We start from the raw sequence: 16,540 nt of genomic DNA, 5'->3' as shown, positions 1-16,540 counted from the left end.
TTGAATAACAAAGTGTTATGGAATAGAGTTACATTTTTATATAATGAAAATGTTATTGAATAATTGAAGTACCTTCCTTTGCAACTTGAGGACTTCTTCACTCAAGACTTGATTTTTCTTCTTAAGGTTTTCAACTAGACCTCTATTAGAAGAAAGGGCTCCCATTGTTGGAATTGGTGTATTTGGTGTTGTAGAAGAAGGTGTTGGACTAGATCTCCTTGAGAGTGGTGATATTGATTGTAAGTTGTTTATTGACTATGGAACTGAAATAGCTGCTTTTGTTAGTGTTTTTTGTGAATCAAGTAAGTTTGAGATAGTAATATCCTTCAGCTGTAGCAAAGGAGGTACTTGGGATGAAGATTCCAGCTCTATACCACACTTGTCGCCTTAGGTCTTTACTTCCAGAGTTGTAAATTGTGTCTTTGAACCTTTTCTTTTTGATTTTTTTGGTCTATCTCATATATCGTTCAAATGCCTAGGAAGCATGTTTTGGTTGTTATTATAAGATACCATTGCCAGTTCTGATGCTTTTTTCAATTTGGCAAAACAAGAATCACATAAATAGTGTGGTTTATTTGGATTTGGTGCTAGTGCAGCCTTCATGATCTTTCTAGAACTACATGAATGGTACTGAACTAAACCACAATTATAGCATTGGTCACTATACTTCTAATGGCTTTCACAATCCAACATAGGATACTAGGACTTAGCACAAGTCCCTTTACCCACACCGGGTATACACAACTACTGAGCCCAATTGGGCAATCCACTTCAAAAACTTCATCCACTGACACAAGAAATGGTGATAGAAAATAGGACATGTAGTCCAACCACAATCCACTATTAGTTTGGAATCCATCAAACCCACAACACACCTTTTCACTTCTAGGCCTACAATCCTTGTAGCCTTTCCAATCTAATTTCTTATATTTTCACCAACTATCCCTCAATGGCATAGGGACTTCTCCACCACTCCAAGCACCTCTTTAGGCACTTACTAAGGATCCAAAAGTTTCTTAGGCAAATCTTGCTCTAGCACCCCCAAATTGCTTCTTGGTACCTGGGTCTTGTTGATCAAGTTAGGCTAGGGCTTCAAGGAAGAATGGACAAGGTGGGTTCCCAAGACCCCAACTACTTATGGCAATCCTTAACCTATCAATTTGTAACTATATTCATCACTTGCACTAGTCAATAGTGCTTCCCAATATGATTGTCACCATTCTACTTGCAAAAACCAGTCAAGCACATGGTCTTGCTTGACCTAGGGCTAGCTAGAAAAATACTTTCCCTTCTCACCACACCTCCAACTCCTAGAATCATGTTCCTAGGTCCCTTAACTTTCATATCCCCAAGTTTTAGAGGTTTCCACTGGTGGATTTGCAAGTTAGGGCTGCATTTGTACAAGGCCATAGAAAACAGGGCTATTCAGACCCCTTGTTACTAAAATGTTGATAACTTGCAAAACCCAACTCCAACTTATGTCAAATCAAAGTCAAAAAACTTATGAACACACCCTTGCAACTAATACACACACTTAGCAATCATAACAGTACCGTATGGAACCGTACAACCCATTGTAACAACAAAATTACCAGTAAATCAGAGGTTTTTTATTCATTTTCTCTAAGCATCGACTACAATCTGATCTCCCTCACCTTATGAGATCACAAATGAAATATATAGAGGCCTATAGGACCATTAGAACAACCAAGTAGCCGTTCCCCAACTTAAAACAGACAATAACAACTTTTAAACAATACCGAGCAACATTTTTAAAGGTTGTCAGCAACTTTTTTATGCAACTTTTTGCATTTTTGCAAATCCGACTACCTAATGAACTCAACAAGTTAAAAAACCATAAAATTGGCCTATATTGACTCAAACAACCTATTCTAAGGCCTCTTGGTCCCATTGAGCCACTTGGTTTATAAACACACCAAAGTACTAATGGACCTTACATACATGAGCCTTTATTACAAAACATGGGCCACCTAGTAAAGTATGGACCAAACCTTTATTCCAACACCCTAACTACTTGAATTCTCCCTTTCATGGAGTGGCAAGGTGTCCTACATCATAGGCACTTGTTCTCTTGCCTCATAGATACTTGTTCCCCTGCCTCATTGGTTAGGTGTCCTGCACCACAACCGCTTCATGGAAACAAATCCCACACTATCTAGTCTAATATCAGACATCATGTTTTGGACAATGTACCAGCTATTGGCCACATGGTGTTGTGCAACTGCCATTGCTTCTTCCAAAGAATAGGTGTTAGGTTGTCTCTTATTTCTACCCACTAGAAACTCTAATTGCTTTGCTGCCTACAGAGATTACTTTACAAATATATTCACAAAATGAAGGTACATTGTCTAGAATGAATGATTTTCCAAAAATGTGATCTTATTAATAAGATACATGGAAAGAAAATCCTAAATTAAATCCTTAATGGAATGTGAGGAAAAAACATTTTTGCTAGTCAATTTCTTCAATTTGATTATATCCATAAGTATGCTTTAATTCATTTGGTGTCTGCTTTAATTGTCACGATGTTTCAGTTGGTGGACTAGCAAAGAGCAATACTGCTGAAGCTGATCCATTTCCTAGAGTAGTTCATGTGATTAGTACCGGTTCATATGAAGGGACATTATTGCTGAATAAGAAAACTATATTTCTGTTAAAAGAATGAAAGCTTCCAGGTGCTTTAAAATTGTTTTTATTTAAAGTGTAAATTTAATTTATTTTTATATTACTCATTTTGGACTAATAAATCCTTTATGTTTTTGTAGGTAATAATGTTTTCTTTGAACATCTTTTTCATATGACATTGAGACTATTCAGACCCACCATACATAAAAGGTACATAGTTTCATATCATTGCTACATAATTTTTCTTTTCTTCCATTTATTGTAATATATTAAAGTTATTGATCTAACAATCTATTTGTTCTTAAAAAGGAGGAATTTACAAGCTGTGGAATTAAAAAATCAGCTCATTGCATCTTTTGACGAGAAATTTGGAAAAAATATTTTTGACAATGGCCTACTTCTCAAAAGAGCAGCAAAGCATATAAAGAATGTGAGGGATCAATATAAAAGGGCTCATAAGGATAACCCAAAGTATGACCGTCCTCCTATGATTCCACCAATGGAGTGGAATGAAATAGTAGAAGATGCAAAGGAGAAAACGCTATGTGAAGATAGAGATAATGAAGCAGCATAGGGCAAAAAGAGGTATGTCATGATAGTATTAACTACATTGTAATCATGCACTAATTATTCATATTTGTAAATTTATAATCTAAGATGTTTGAAATTGTTCATAGATTGCAAGACACATTTGTGGCTACAAAAGAGAGACTAGAAAAGTTTGGCCAACACAAACTTGGCTCTGGTGGCTATATGAATCTCCAGTCTCAACTTGTAAGTAGGAGCAATGATATGAAATAAATTTTTTTAATATAATGTTGCAAACAATTTTGTTTAGTGAAACCATACATACAGAACTAATGATATTAAGCAAAAAATACAGGGCACAGAATTCAATGTGGAGGTCACAGATGACAATAGAAAACTTGCCTTGAAGGAAGGCTATAAAGTCGTGGCTGCACGCCTACACGAAGAATCTGTAAGCCTTACCCAAGAATCTATTTCACCAAATGATATCTCACAGGTAAATTGGTTAGATGAAAAGTAAATGAAATTGAATAGTTGATCCTTTTCTTTTTTGGTATTAGTTTTGAACGTAAATTGACTACATAACAATGAGCATAACATTTTATTGCAGCCTTCATATCCTACCATAGAACCTTCTCGTGACAAAGGCCATAATGTGCATTATAGTGGTGGAGGTATTAATTTGCTATTGGAAATTAATTATGCAATTATGAATACAATTTAACATCTTCAATTGCAATTTGACGTGTATCCTTTTTTGGAATATTTCAGAGCATGTTGAACATCATGCCAAATGAGTGAAACATGTTCAAAGTGTTCAACATGTTGACATGGTGGCGGATCAAAATGTTAATGTACATGATGTGGCATTTTTAGGTAAGAAAAATGCATGTTATGTTGTACTAGTACTTAATTATAGACTGGTAACAGTTAAAAAAACAAAAAGAGCATGCCAATTTATCCCATTCACTTGTTCTTGCAATAGAGCCCCCTTTAGTGCAGCAGCCTCCTGCTCCTCAAAAGAGAAGGAGCCATCATAATCTAACATTACACGTGCCAGAAGAGGAGGAGAATGATACAGATATGGATGCTCCTATGAGCACTTTTCTTAAGAGAGCTAAAAAAACAAAAAGAAGAAATGATGTTTTAAAAATCTTCCTTGATGAACCTTGTTGGATAATGAAAGAACTTTGTTATAAGTAATTATGTATGAATGATGCATATTAATACTAATTTTTATTTTATGTTAATGAATATTTTTTATGTCTTAATGAAGTCTTGATTAGTATTGTGTATTAATGAATTTTATATCATATTAATGAATGTTATCTGATTGTATTGATTGAATGTTATAGTTCATAAATGGATGAATGAATGAATGAAGTATGTAATTAGATGATAATGGGTACTTTAGATTGATGTTAAGGGGAGGGGGGTGAGGCCAGATGAGCTTCCACCTTCATGTGGTTGGCCTTGTTAAGTAGAGAATATTATAGTATTCTTGAAACCAAGTGAAGCTCAAACTAACATAAAATGGACACTTCGCATGTGGTAGGTCTAAAATGATCCACGACTACTGCTGCCCATAACATGAATTTGTGAAATACATTATGATATCACCAATTTCAACACTCTATTCGAAGCATAGGAGTGGCCTATAGTGTTAGCATGAATTTTGAGTAATGCCTTAGTCCAGATTGCCTCAGAAGTGGCTAGAAGAAGCCTGCACAAGTCTAAGACTATGAACTCTCCCCACCTTGGCCAAGAAGAACTTGCCAACTCTCTAGTATTAGGGAAAACTATAGAGTGGTATGGCTGGTTTGCAACCAACCAATAAGTTCACAATTAAAGGAATGAGCCTTCCTTTGCCAAGGATTTCCAAGCAATGATCTCAAGTGTACCAATTTGATCAATGCTCCAATCGTTATTGAGAATCTTATCCCAATCAATCTCTAGATGAAATAGGGACACAAAGTGACTAGTCAAATGGTGAATAACACCTAAACATCTAAAAATTTCATCCTTATATCTTCCAAGGTCACTCCAGTGAATCCCAACTAGTTCCATTACTTCTTGTTGAGAAATCCCAACATTGCCACCCAACTGAGATTGATCCCCAAGACCAATGCATCACATGAAGAAACTACATTCCCAAGCACCATAACAAGCGCAATGCACTATTAGTCTATGATGCAGAGGTGGTGTGTGGTATCCATCTTCTTCATATCAGATAGAAAATCCATTCATTTAGCAACAACTCTTTACTCCAATGTCCCCTCAAGGACTTACCTTCCAGGCTACCCCAAGTGCACTTAGAGTTTCCCAAATACCATAACTTCTTCCAAGGCTTCAACCTTCATTATTACTTTTTGAATCATCTCCTAATGACCTTTCCACCATGTTCCATCCATCCACTCCTTTTTTAAAACTAATCTCTTACCCAACATTCATATCTAGCCTTAAAGCTAGTAGCCCTCACCAGTCACTAATTTGGATTTCTCTCCAATAGTTCCCAAACAACTAGAGAAATTAAAACCTGATTAAGATACCCTTTTGGGATCTATACATCCTCCCTAAGTTTCAATATCAACTCTTTTGGACCATACCCAAGATCCAATACCCCTAGCCTATCCACATTAGGCCTAATTCTCCAATTTTACACAAACACCCACAACTCCACTCAACCCTACGATTCCAAAGGGTGAAATAGTCCTTCTAGGGGTTGAGAAACAATAGATTTTCAAGATTTTAATGTTCTACCCTTTACACAACACATTTTCCACAAAACCCTTGGTTTTGGGATCACTAATCTAGGGCCTATTCAACAGGACCTCTAACCATATAACCAAAACAAAATAATTGCATAAACACTTCATAACTGATCCCCCCATACGCTTTTGATCACCAAACATCTTCAATCCTAAAGTAAATTACTTTTAATATGACTAGTGTCTATCCAGGGCCTGTTCTCAGTCATCAACAAACTATCATTGTAGTTCTTCAAGAATATTCCTTCAATAAAATTTTATCATCATTAAGAGTGACAGTTGGATCTACTAAATGTTTGTAGGTTTCAAGGGCCTGCTGAAGGAGTTCTAAAGTTTGAAGGAAGGAAAATTAATTAAGAGTAGTTTAAAACACTTCCCCACCCTGCCCCCAAACTTTCCATGTTGACTGGAGGTATTATTTAGTAGTATGATTATCAAGTGAACCCTGAATTTAATGCAATCTTCAAGTATTTACTCTTTTACATCTCTATATCTTATGCTGCAATACATCTTGTCATAACTAGCATTTTAAGTGCCATATGTATAGTATACACAACCTTGTCCCCACCACCACCCCCTGTCGTCCCCAAATGAAGACCCCTCAATCCTCTTGTCCTAGAAACTTGTCCCCCATTTTGCTATCACTTGTCTCTCAAGGCAGTGTAACTATGGGTTTTTGATATTATGTTTTGCATTGCAATTGTTAGATTGAGTCAATGGAATGTTAGCAAATGAATTGCATCTGTCAGTAAATGTTATTCAAGGCTTTATGTAGCCCCATATTTTTCAAAGGTTGGACTATTGTTTGCTATTATCAATGCATAATTGAATTTCAATCTTTTCTTGAGCATGCCTAGCTTCATTTTGGTTGTGTTTTTGACCTCTTGATCTCTATCTCATGTTTGTAGTTACTTGTCAATTAGCTAAAAGAAGAGATCAACATCTCTTATAATATGTGAATTGGGTATTTTGCATTTACATTTTTACATGCTATGAACTTGGAAGACTTTTTTATTAGCCTTATTTCAAGTTGCAGTATTCTGATTCAATTTGCATGCACATTAAATATTTAGAGTATGGAAAGTGGGAACTAATAGATATGGTGTTGTTTGAAGTTGTTAGAAGACTAAATTCTTGGAGTGCCTAATTGATGTAGAGGATAGAGTGGTGAACCAAGAAATAACCCAAAATGAGCAAGATTGTAGTAATGTTCCAAGTGACCCTTCTAGGTCTTGATGGTCAAATCTTGCAAATGGTCAACTCCAGGAGGTTTTAAAGCTTCAATAGGTTTTTTTTGGTCTATCTAACATGTACCAAGCATCACCTTTGGGTTTCAACACCTTTTAAGCAAAAATGCACAATGCACCCAAATATTGTCAATGCAACTTTTCAATTCTGTGACAGCAGCAAGACAAATAGGTGAATAACTTTTGTTTTTCCCAAAAGACTCCTTGAATAAATGGATTTTTTAGATACCCTTTATCCTTATACAAAACATATGTAAAACTAAGATACACTTCCTTTGGCAAATATCAATGAACTTTTCATGTTTCCCCTATTTTCAACAATGTAAGAGTGATGCAATTACAAAGCAACCAATAGGAATACTTAATGTCTTGACTCCAAACTTTTTAGAGGCTCATAAAATGTCCCCAATTAGAGGATTCCCCAACCAATTTCAGTCTAAGAGCTTTCTAACCCCAAAAGCCCTAATTTGCCCTCTTCAAACCTTTTTATCTAAGGCTTTCTAGATCTCCCACGTGCCAAACTTCTTGGACCAATTAAAGGTGTAAACATCAATGTTTCAACATTGTGAACATGATTCAAAACTTAAACACTGCCCTCATTAAGGCGAATCCTTTGTTGTAGGTTTGTACCCTTCAATTTACACTTTCTTTTCACAAGTATTTGCTTGGTCACCACCAAATCTTCAAATTAGTTGTTCATCATAGAGTTAGAAATCATTTTACATGTCAGATAAATGTCATTCCATGAAGAAATTATGAACATTTCATGGAATGATCATGTATTATTGGAAAAAAACTTCAAAATTGTTTTAAAATATCCTGTTACAGCCAATAGTACAGGTTTTTGATGAACAAAACTTCAAATATTAAAGTAAAATGAAGTAAGGAATCTTAAAATATGTCTACCAAGATGTTACCAATCATTCCAACATGAAATAATACTCCCAAAACCAAGAAAACCTCAATTTACTGTTGAAATAAAGCACTTTTTATTGCAAATTCTATGACAGTCCATACTATATTAAGGTACAGGCCGTATCAACACACGCACACACACACACAAATATATATATATATGTATGTATGTATGTATGTATGTATGTATGTATGTTCACGAGTTAGTTCTCAACCTCCTTAACGGACTCCAATTTGTTTCACTACCTATCCCTTTATAAAATTAAAATTTGAAGGTTTCCCTCCAAAATGGCTCTTATAGCCGTTACATACAAAATTTGAATTTTGAAAAGCAAAAAAATATATCTAAAGGGACTTATTGGTTGTTTTAACTTATGAAATGACTTGAGGTTGTTATGACATAATACTAGACCCTAACTAATGACTTCTCTACCTTAAACAACCACTAGATCCCATTCCAAGGATCAATTACAATTCTTCAACATTGGAATCAGCCAATACATCATACAAAACCATATCCTTTTGTGCTTTCAAAAGCCATGATTGGCTGTAGAATTGACCAATTGATATCATGAGATGCTCCATGATCTCTTTGATGACCTGGATCTCCAATGTGTCTAAGAAGAGCATATGATGCACCTGCATCAAATTCACCACCTTGAAAGTTGTTCTTGTCCCAAGAACATTGTCTCGCATGGATGGTCTCTTTTACTCCATATTTCTGCATATGCTGCTTAGGAATGAAATCTCCTAGTGTAAAATTCCCTCTCTTCTTGTTACCTACATGCAAAACACTCAAATATTTATTAGAAATCTTAACTTCTACCCTTGGGGCAGTCACCATAGCTATTTCAACTATGTCTCTGTCTGCTTGGATAGTCTTTATTTCAGTCCCCTCGAGACTGTAATTTTTTTGTCTCCTCACATGCTGTTGTACCCTCTTTTCATTGTACCTATGATTGTATGTTCTTGTAACATATTTTTAAATATATTTGAATTATGTAGGATTAGTTTTTATCATGCCAATTACATGTCTGTCTGCAGATGTGGGTCATGTTATGCAGCATAAATAACTTTGGATAAAAGTTTAATGTTTTTACTAGGATCAAGAGAAAAGAAGAAAAATTTTCATTGTAATACTTATAAGACTCTTTCCTATTTCAAATTTGTATTGCTATTATGTTTCTTCTAGATAGAATAGCTGGGCTGTATTACATATATTAGAAGAGAAAAGAAAAAACTTATCACAGATGTAGTCTACTAGAGTGTGAACTCAATGCACAAGTCTTCTTGTCTTTTCTTAGCTCAATTTCACACAGGTCATGAGATGATACACTGGTTAGTCAAGTAAAGAAGCATTATGAGCAATACAATACACCTATGGTATCTGAGAATCACACGTAAAAGTGAACAATGTGGACTATACTGCCTTCAAATGGGGATCAATTAAGGGAAACCACACCATGTTTGAATGGGGAATCAATAAAGGGAAACTGATTTTGTCTTCACAAGAGTTTAAAATTATGCAGGGCTTACTCTAGCAATAGGGTAAAGTGCATGAACTATTTAACTTTCATAGTTATTGTATGAGATCAAATATTTATTTGGAGACCGCGGCCTATAAATGATCATATCTTGGAAAATGTTTAAAGGTTTTTAACATTCATATATTTTAGATTATGAAATGAAGTATAACACACAAAATGGCCATATAAAATAGTAATGTACAAGGATATGTGATAATTTCTCTCTAATATTCAGTAACCCATAGTCAAACATCCCCAATGAATACAAAGATAATTTCCAATGGGGTTCCATTATTATAGTTTTAAACTACCTTTGTTGCATAGTCTTACTTTTAACTTTAGAGCGAAAGAAACTTAGAGAACTAAGAATAGTTGGAATTGGTATTTTAGGCTTGAATGAAGAAAATTGCCAGTCAATGACATTTTAATGCATATATAAAAAATACATATGGCATGATTCCAATGATGTCACATGATTTTTTTGATAGGTTTTCTTATTTTGATAGCTTTTAAATTAAATATCTGAGTCATTAGATGTGTAGTGTTTTACATGATTATTTTTTCTTCTTTATAAAATTTAATCTTCCATTGTTAAAATAAACAAGAAAACGTGGATGCAACTTTGGAAGTGGTAAAAAAATTCAATGAGAAGATCTCAAAATATTGTCAAGTCACGTTGGTTTCTTGTCCATATGCTGGCACGAGCAATGTTCTCAAGGTGCTTGTTGATCAGCTTGAACTTGGCAAGATAAAATATTGTATGCAGTATACCCATATTTCTCGCATTTAGGTTTAAGTTTTAATTATCTTGTAAACTATTTTTCTCCCATTAGGTACAAAGTCTTTTAGGACTACATAGAACACCTCGAGAAGGGTGAAAGTCATTAGGCACCATCTATAATTGGAATTGCATTAGTTGCAATGGTTGAAGAACTAGGACTTGAAATGGCCATTCATTCTTTGGAGCATCTCCTACAGTACGGAGAGCAAAATATTACAAGAGCAGTCCCATTGGCTCTAGGCCTATTGTCAATATAAAATCCAAAAGTAATATTCATTGTTTTTTCCTTCCATTTGCTGAAATACTCAATTCTTGGACCCTTAATTTGCTTGATTATTTATGTGATAGAAGTTTATTGTTGAAATCTGACATGTAAACATCTATATTAGGTCAATGTGATGGATACTTTGAGTAGGCTTAGTCATGATACCGATTTAGAAGTTGCTATGGTGAGTGGTATTTGTTATAATATTTCTTTGTAATCTTTCTAGGATTAATTGGTGCTAGAACAAATAATGCCCGAATAGCTAGCATGCTACGAAATCTATCGAGCTATTATTACAAAGATCCCAGCCTTCTATTCTATGTATGCTATATTGCCAATTATTAATGTTGATGCTGCAATTTTATTTTATAAGTTTAACAATGTCTAACAAATCTTAATTCAGGAAATCTGACATAAATAGATATATTACAGGTCCGCATTGCTAAAGGTTTGGTTCATTTAGGAAAAGGGTTGTAGCAGTTGGACTAGGGGCTCGTAGTAAGGAAGGCAACAACATTCCTATTAGCTTGAAGGAAGGTGATCATGTTCTTGTACCTGAATATGGTGGTAGTGAAATCAAACTAGGAGACAAAGAGTAAGTTTACATCATTGAAACTTTACTTTCTTATGGTTTTGAAGCATGATTTGTGTAATGAATGCATTGGTCTTATATAAAAATTATACTATATAAGAAAAGCTCCAAGAAATGACATTGAATTTGTAGATTATCCCATGTATAGATTTCTCTAATGCAAATTGTCATCTTTTGTTGTTAATATTGGAATTAGGTATCACTTGTATCGGGAGGATGACATTCTTGGAATTTTGCAGAATTGAATTTGGCTATAGATAAGGTCTGCAATTTTGAATTTAATAGTTAAGATGAATTGTTGCATCAAGGAAAGCTAATTAAGATTTGGAGTTTGAGAATAGTACAGATGATTGATTGTTTTATTTTCATAGTATTTGTTTAAGAAACCTAAACAACCCATGGCATCTCATTTCTCTTTGTTTTCTCTTAGTTCATATGACTTCAAATTTTTTTCATTGTTGTAATTTTACACCCAAGTCGGGAATGCTAGGCAATCTGAGGGCACAAAATGGGACCTAGATTAGTTGTTTTTGAATTTTAGTGAGTTCCAGAATTGACTGTTTGAACAAGTCACAAGGGATTGAGCTTGTGAGACCATTGTAGAGGTCGTAGGGGCTGTCAGAGTGTGATTTAAGCTTATAGTAAACCCCAGAAGGATAGACCTATAAATTACCATTAGAATTGGGATCTAAGTGGTAGATCACCTTTTGCTAGAGTTCTCACCCATACATAAGTTTTTGCTTAGTATATTTGTGTAAGCTCTTGTGGCGATGTTTTCTTTCTCTAGTTCTTTTGATTCTGGATTTTATTTATACTCAGAATAATTCCAATCATGTCTGTCATTAATGAAAATTTGTAAGCAATGAACTTTTCAATGTACCATCCATTGTAGTTTGTCAATCATGCATCACATTAAGTGGTTAGCACTTATCATGGTAGTTTCACTAACTGTTGAAGTGTTAAAACAAAGTGCACAATCATATCATATTTATTATGTTAAACCAAAAGAAAGAAAGAATTGTTGTACTAAATAGTGAGCATGAACAATAGCAATACATATCCATCCAAGCTTAAAAGACTGTGGGTGACCATCTTCTTGAACCTCGCTATTTGGATGACTGTTAGAATTTGGAAATCAATGAATTTTGGTGTTCTTGGGCAGCTTATTTCAGGGATCTTAACACCTTGCTCATAGCCACCGATATTCTACCACACCTCAGCTTCTTCAAAAGCATGTAGAAATTCTCTTGTATTTCTTGAACCAAAGTCCCAGATCATGTTTTTTTTAAAGAAAAAGCTAATGTGTTGTGGCTATCTAGCTACATGCATACCTTGATAAAATCATCCACATATTTCTTTTATCTTGGTCTTCACCATGTTGCTTAATGCAACCTTAAGTAATTAAACTTCTATAGGACTGGAACTGCAAGAATCTATCCTACTTGTATTGCTTATGTTCACATGACTATCCTGCACCATGTTGCAAGAATATTTTCTCTTGCCATAGTGTGTAGCCTCCACAAAAATGCCACATTCCTTTGTTTCATTAATTCTTCTTGATGAGATTAATATAAAGGTTGCTAAAGTTTCTCTAAAGGAAAAGATAGAGGGTGCCTTGAGCATTTTCCAGCACTCAAAAAATGCTATTTTGGAGGCTGTTGATGCTGTTAGGCATGCTACAAGATGATCTCAAATTGAAGAGGATATGAAAAGAACAAAAGCTTTAGCAGCATCAAGCAATCAAATGATTTGGACTAGATATGCAAATTGTAGAATCTTAACATATGGTTGTTCAAATTTTGTATCTCCCAAATGATTTCCTTTTAGCGTATAACTTGTTGTGCATAGTTGCCAAGTTTGGTTATTATATTGGGCATATTAATGAAGAAGCATATTAGTTACTGTCAGTGTTTACGATAGTTTGATTAGTTACTATCAATATTTTTCAGGCATTCTATAAAACAACTCACATGCCTTGCATATGATATGACACTTTGCATGCATCCTGCACTCTCTCATCCGGTCGATGATGGATTACAGAGAGTGATCTAAAATGATGACGCTAAAAAACACACAATCAAATCCAAAATGAACTTGCATTACAATGGATTGTGGAAATCTGATATTGTTGATTTTGTACACATGTCTACCAGGACAATCACAACTTAAACATATATAACATATTTATATATGTTTAAGTTGTGATTATCCTGGTAGACATGCGTGCAAAATCAACAATATCAGATTTCCACAATCCATTTGTAATGCAAGCTCATTTTGGATTTGATTGTGTGTTTTTTAGAGTCATCATTTCAGATCACTCTCCATAATCCATCATCAGCCGGATGAGAGAGTTCAGGATGCATGCAAAATTTCATATCATACGCAAACCATGTGAACTATTTTATAGAATGCCTGAAAAAAATTTACACCCAGGCATTGGTAGAAATTTCTACCTTTATTGGTCAAAATTTTTGACCTTCATTGGTCGAAATTTCCACCTTCAATGGTCAAAATTTTTGACCTTCATTGGTCAAAATCTCTACCTTTCTTGGTCAACATTTTCTACCTTCAAAAATTTTTTGACCAATGAGTTGGTCAAAGTTGGTCGAAGTTTGGTCAAAAAATGGGTCAAAATTTTGACCAATAATGGTCAAAAAATGGTCTCAGATGTAGTAGTGTTTGGATCAAAAAAATACCTTTGTATGCTCAAGTTATGGCCAAAAAAATGCAAGTAGGTCAAAAAGGGACTTGGAGTGCTAGTAGGGGTACTGATGCAGGTTGATTTCATGTTGATGTCAGCATTCCACTAGCTTAAAATTGATGGCCTATAGGTTGTTGCAGAAAAAAAGAGCCACATGCCATCAACATGATAGAGTACTGACTGGGAAAATGATTTGGCAGGGGCTATGTGTGCCACATGGTGGCTGCAAATCATGCCAACTGTCTAAAAAGATGTCCACGTGGGTGTAGGTGCAGGAGGGGTTGTGGAGCAGCAGATATCACTGGTGGCGGTAGCCATAGTGGTGGCTTTTGCCAATGGTGGTGGCTACTATTGGAGGAGCTATGGGTTTTGGTGGTAGGTGGGAGGCCCGTTGGTGGTGGCTAAGCCTGGGTGTCATTGCAATAGTGCAGGGGTGTTGCTGTAGTGGCTAAATTTTTTTATTTATTTTTTGGTACACCAAGTCGATACAGTCTATACGACCACCTATAGAGGGCTAAAAAGAATTTCCTAGATGCTTGGAAGCCAAAAACAATTTTTTTTATATGAATCTTGACTATAACTAGCCTTCTAAACTCAATGGAAACATTCATTTAGGCCCAAAGTGCTCTGAAAAAATGCTCTTTCCCTAGCTTGAAGAAAAAATCATGAACAAACTAGGGTTTGTGTCTCCAAATTGCAACTTCAAAAATCCTTCAGCCAAGAAGTAGTAGGGAGGCTCTGATACCATGTAGAAGTTGATGAAAGCCAACTTCATAGCTTCCCAAGATCACCTACATGCAAATAACCTGTTGAAGGGAAACCAAAGAAGGAAGAGGTGGAGCTTGGAAAAACACTAAACAGACTAAGAGAGAAGATATTGCAAACTAAGAAAAAAGTATTGCTATTGAAAATGAGTTGTGAAATACAATGAGAGAGCCCAAATATAAAGGCCTCAAGGAAGCTTGTAGAACAAGTTGGAAAGTGCTTTAAGATAAGGTTGATAACTAAGCATACATCCACAAAAGGTGGGGTATCCTCGAACAAGGTGAGAGGATAAGTATGACTTTAAATAGGAACAAACTCTCAAGTTGTCAACAACTCATCAACTACAAATATTAACTAAATGCATTAACCTAAGTAAACTTAAGAAATAGAATAAATAATAAATAATTATTTACTCTAACATATGGGGTGGCTAAGGGCATTGAAATATTCTTATAAGAATATATTCCTCAAACAATAAAACACTTCCCCAATCATGTGTTAATTACTTTCTAGCATCAAAGAACATTTTAGGTTTAACAACCTTTCTAACACTCCTAGGGATTCTTTCAATTAAAAATCCTACCATCTTCGAAACTAGATTAAAAAAATGCATTATATAAAAGAAATGACATTAGAATATGGGTAAGACATTGGCCATACCCTTGTCCACCTTTGTACTAGCATCCTTTCTCCCCACTCTTGTATAGATTTGAAGAAACCTTGATCGAGTATATCAACATTCTTGAATAGGATCATGTGCATGATTAAGAAATAATGATGGAATTTGATTCTCCTTGCTAGGTAGTAGTTACCTCCTGATGGATACTCTTAATGATATACTCCACAAAATCATATCCAACATTATGATTTGGTCTTGGATATTCAAAGCCATGATATAATGTGCTCTTGAGGCATTCATGGTTCCATCTATACCTAGGGCTTTTTTGATTCCAAACACAATATTTTGAAAGAGTCTTTGGAAAAATTCCAAGTGCATGATCTCTTCAATATCTCTTTTCTTTGGAATGTCTCCCATATTCTTCTTTAGTGAGGGAATGTGTTCAGTCATATTCCTGCCCATGTAGAAGCTCTTATGATTTTTGAAATTCTCATTCAATTTCTCTATCTCAATTGGTAGTGACATAGGTCCACCCAAGACAAATGCCTCTATGAATATTTCCTTATCCAAGGATAGGAAAACACTTCTATCTCTCATGTGGAATGACTTATGAATAGGATCATAGCATTCGATTAGTGCTTTCCCCAAGTCCACATCCACAAACACTTCTGGCATAATCAACTTACCCAAATTCCTTACCCAAGGGTTACATACTAGAACCTCTATTGCTCTATTCTTTCAGAAGTACTAGAATCCATACCCATTCCTATTAGGAACCTCTACATCTCTACATGATGCATATGGGTCTTTGAAAGTAAGATCATTTTCATTTTGAGAATTGGTGGAACCAGGAAGAATATGTATCCATTCTTCTACAAATGTGTTGGGAATTTTTGGTGGTGCATCTAGATCCTCAATCATTGATTGTGCAATTAGTTCTCCTTCTCTTTGAGCCATCTCTACAAGTGATTCTATTAAATTTGTATATAGAATGCTAAAAGTTTACCAAAAATCACTCTACAACTCAAAATTTAGTCTAGAATTTAAGCAATTATGACAATAGTAACTAAAATTTCCCTATCTTTCAAACTTTATTTGATTTCACAAGGGGAGTGTGACATCAATGGAAATTAAGATTAGCACACTTGAAACATTTATCAATTCTCAAAAATCTACCAAAATCC

Source organism: Cupressus sempervirens, chromosome 4 (genome assembly GCF_028749045.1).
Source record: "Cupressus sempervirens isolate cs-2001-9-10 chromosome 4, ASM2874904v1, whole genome shotgun sequence".
In the NCBI taxonomy this organism is placed as follows: domain Eukaryota; kingdom Viridiplantae; phylum Streptophyta; class Pinopsida; order Cupressales; family Cupressaceae; genus Cupressus; species Cupressus sempervirens.
Note: the sequence above shows the minus strand (reverse complement) of the source record.